Source organism: Perca flavescens, chromosome 12 (assembly GCF_004354835.1).
Source record: "Perca flavescens isolate YP-PL-M2 chromosome 12, PFLA_1.0, whole genome shotgun sequence".
Taxonomy (NCBI): Eukaryota; Metazoa; Chordata; class Actinopteri; order Perciformes; family Percidae; genus Perca; species Perca flavescens.
In genome coordinates, this window is record NC_041342.1 from 28,135,698 (window position 1) to 28,140,649 (window position 4,952).

The window sequence follows — 4,952 nt, forward strand, 5'->3', positions numbered from 1 at the left end:
TGTTGTTCCAAAATTAGGCCATTGTCGCAGAATCCTGCTCGGCAAACGATTTTATTTTGAAAGTAATCGACGTATCTATATGCGTAAATCTTGACAAACAGGATCCAAAGGAGCTGAGCTGAACGGCAGAATGTGCTCCATCTAGAGGTGGAGAGAGTGTCAAAAAAGGTCCAGCCAGGTGTTTCTTTGGCCTAAATAAACTGAACTTTGAGTGAGTGAATGGGTATTTCAATAATAGGGGATGAGTGATTGTTTTATAAATTAACAGTCAGCATTCAATAGAAGCAAAAAAAGGAAAAGAAAGGATTGGGGAAAAAAAGATGTAGGCCTATGTTTATTACAGTTTTTTTCCATTGCTAAACGACAGTGGGCACAACTGGAGTCACATGTGCAAAACTCTAACTACTACAGTCTGCACAGCAGCAGTTCATGTGGACCAAACTCTAGTTCGTTTTTCATTGCTTGAATACAGTTTTCAAAACTCTACACACTTATACCATGACTTTAACCACAACATGCACAACACTGTAGATTTACAGCACTTTGTTCAAATGCTAACACACTGCTGTCAAAACAGAATAGATTTCAGTCTGGTGCCTATCAAACACTGCTGATTGCAATTTTAGCTGAAAGCCTAAGTAGGTGTCTTGTTTTAGACTAGTTAGTGAACATATATGGTATTTATATAGAGAAAGCTCAGAAAGCCTTTTTTGTATACAAACACCAAATAAGAATGAAACAATTATACACTGTACCGTTTGAGAGAAACAGGTAAAAGAGCAAAGATACCAATATGTCCAGGTAAGATGTCTGAGGTTATGTACACAGCTATAAAAAAAGTGAAAAACACTATATCTTTACAATAGTAAAACTGTGTTCTTACTGTTTTTCAGAAAGTAATGGAGGTGAAAGCAATAGAAACACCACATTCATTTTTATTTAGAGATGATGTGATGAAGAAAATTTGCCACATGATGCTGGAGAGAGGCAGGATTAGTCACACTATTCTTTGTTACTGTTACGTATGTACCTTTAGTTTTTTTCCCAGTAATTCCATAAATTACTAGAGATCAAATTCTATATTGAAGAAAACTGCTGATTTTCATTATTCTTGTTTACCTTACGTAAAATTGGTATATTATACAATCTATATCTTTTCCTTAAATAAACTATAGAGTAGTGTCAAGTCACTCAAATTGTTCAAACTGTAAAGATGAGAAAGTTTGTAAGTTCTGTATTGGTGTTTGATGCTAGTGTTTTTACCCTCAGTGTGTTCTGAGTGACAGTGTGTGTTAACTCAGTGAGGATTGTGCATAGTGTTTGGCTGCACTGAGCCTGTTTTGCAGGTGATGTAAACTGTTTAGCTCAGGTGACTGTTGGTAGTGCAGACTGTAGTTTGAGTTTTGCACATGTGACTCCAGTTGTGCCCACTGTCGTTTAGCAATCAGAAAAAACGGTATTAATGTGTCTGCTGTCCATGGTGCTAATACTGCACAGAATACACTCCCCAAACCCCCCAACATTCCCTAAAACCCAGGTCCGCTGTGCGTCAATCCGTCCTTGATAATTTGATTAGCCTACTTTATCACAATTTCCACACAACCCAAGTACAATCAGCAAAATCAAATGTAGTTTTAAGTTTGCAATTGTTTTAGTCGGTATTGGGCATGCATTCTGCATCAACTTAAATAAAGAAGAAAGTGTAGGGCAGGCCTATGTATAGTCTGCTGTAGTCACTGTATTTGATTTGGAACAGAGTACACTATACACAGACAACTGGAGGGGGGGGGGGGGGTAACAAGTTAATCCAGCTGTTGCTCATGCTATCTTGTGTTTCAGTTTGATATTTTAGCATCTTTTTCCATTCCATACAGGTTGTTTAGCCACATCTTCCTGCCTGTCGACAGTTCCTTGAGCAATCCAAGACCTCATTTGACTTCAAGCCCAACAGATTAATTAACACGAAATAAAATAGCACCTATAGGCCTGGTGGTGGAAATAGGACCTCACATCTAAACCACAGAATGTCGGTCGCGGTTTTTAAACGTAAAGGTCGTGATTTTAAACATGTCTTTAACATTGTGAAATGGTAGCCGTTTGGTTATGTTTAGGCATCAAAACAACTTAGTTAAGTTTAGAAAAAGATCGTGGTTTGGGTTAATTTAGTCTCGCATTGCCAGACTTTCCTTCACAGCGCTGCGGAGGAGGGTCCGGCTAGTCCACACAGCAATCCCGGGATGGGAGGAAAACGTGCTCTGGTTTATTGGTATTTCTTTAAACCAATCACATTGTCATGGGCGGTGCTAAGTGTCAGACCGAGCCACGGCGCTGCAAAATAGCCTCAGTATAGACAACTTGTTTTTGGTGCATAACCACACCCTTAGTATTAATGCCTTAAAGAGGAACACAATGTTTCACACATTTTTATTTTATTCTGCATACATAACCACATAGATTCATATTGGGATATGATCTTCAGGCGGGGGATTTTTCCAGCAAAATTCATATTGTGTGTAAAATCTGCTTTTTCAAATAAAACAATGAAACAGACTGTGTGTTTGAGAAAGAGAGACTATTTAATAGGCAATAGCCGAAGTAGAATGGATGTTTGGATGGTCTTCAGTGACAGAACAACACATTTCCATTATCTGGAAATAAATACACAAATGCACATAAACAAAGAGATTCTCTCCCTCCCACCCACACACACACACACACACACACACAGTACACTTCAACAGATGCTCACACATGCATATGAAATGTAAAAATTCACTCTCACACTTAAACTACCTGCAGACATACACATAATTATACTCTAAATAGTCTAAACCCGTGCATTTTGGAAACATAGCCTGATACAACGCTGAGTTTATACACACACAAATAGATATCATAAAATGCATTTCTCTTTTTCATGCCTTCTCAAACACTCTCTCACTCTCCCCCTCACTCACACACACACACACACACACACACACACACACACACACACACACACACACACACACACGCCACAAACCGGCCCACATGTACTTAGTGAACATACATACAGTGGGCGTTCCGCCCTTCCCCCACATACACACATACATATATGCACCCCTCCCCTCTGAAAAAGACATAATTCACTTGCACATTCTCCTCCCCCACACACTGTTCCTCTCTATAAAACTCCACACACACACACACACACACACACACACACACACACACACACACACACTAAACCACATGCACGTATGCACTAAACCAATCAAACACACATATAGACTTAAATAAACCACACACACACACACACACACACACATACACACACATGTACACACACGCACACACACAACTATAAACCCTACATGCAAGCACACACCTCAAACATATACACACTATGCCTGTGCTGCACCATATGCATGTCAACATGCATTATATATATATATATACTGTAAAACACATGCACAAGCAAACAAATACACACACTCTCTCTCTCTCTCTCTCTCTCTCTCTCTCTCTCTCTCTCATTTTCTTTCTCTCTCTATACCTCATACAGTTCTTAGATTCCCATGCATGAGCTTTCCAACATAGTAATGTACTGTAGCATTTGAATGATGTGTGTCTCTTCATGTCGGGGGATTACATTATAGATTCATAGCACAGCAATCCACTCCTGGGTAAAAACAGCCAGCCCTTTAGATATTATAGCTTTCCAGTGTGAGAGAGGGGGTGCATAAAACCTGAGGTTATCAGCTAAAAGGAGTTTAGTTTTAGATTAGGGAAACAAAATGCTGATAACAAAAAAATAAATAATTCTAGTGTTTACCTTGCGTGACAAAGAGCAACATTCAATATTAATTAGGGTTTCTGAGATGCTCTATCTCTATATACAAACAAGAATATATTCTGAATGTAGATGTTTTGTGCATAATTTTATACACATTTTGCCAAAATGCAGCCTAAGATGTGAGTTTTTTAAACTCTGGGTTGTCCACCAGACGTTATTATAAAGTTCTTTTGGTTTGTACAAAGTTTAGATGCATGAAGATGTAATAACAGTTGAGCAGCCTGTTATGTTGATTGGGAACACTTGTAGCGGAACAGAATAGTATTTTTATGCCACATATTTTAAAAAAGCATAACATTGCCTTTTGAGTTTTTAGTTTTGGGCTCACCAAGAGTTGTGTTTAAAACATGTAGATCATCTGAGGGCACTTGTCCCATTGGACCTCTTTTTAGAGGCATCAACTCTCCCATATTTCAGCCATTACCTCAGTGATTATGTAATTATTACCCAAAAGAATTGCAGCCAGAACTAAGAACATAGGCCTAAGTTAGACCAAAAAGTAGTGCAGTACTGTATGAGTAGAGTATGAGACGTGCTGAAAAAGGCAGCCAGCCTTGTGTTCAGCTGTCAATCATAAAATCAATGGCCATACCTCAATATTGTGAGCTGCTGCTATAGAAATGTTTACATTTTACATTTTCAATTTGTAGATAGTAACAAGTAATTGAGTAGGAAATGGACAGTAAAGTAATCTAAAATACAGCAAATAATGGAAAAGTTGGCATTCTGAAAAAAAGGAGAAGATTGAGTATCTCATCAACCCCTCTCTATCTCGACATGGCTGATAAATGCACCGCACAAAGAACATTTTCCATTTAAAAGCAAGTCTTTTTTTTTTCTCTCTCAAAAGCCTAAATATTTTATCTCAATTCATGACTATAAATAACTCTTAACTCACATCCCCTTGAAGTGTTAGTCAAGAGGATTGGGCATCAGCAGTTAGGTTTTACTTGCCATACTTGCTTTAGCTTACAGTCACTAACCTTATTGAATCTGTCAAAAGCATTTAAAGACTGTTATTCAAATAGGCTTTCAGTCAGACAAGGGTTTTTATGGCTGTCTGATTTCATGTACTTATGTTTTTCCTTTTTATTCTCATATCTTTTATTTACTGTAT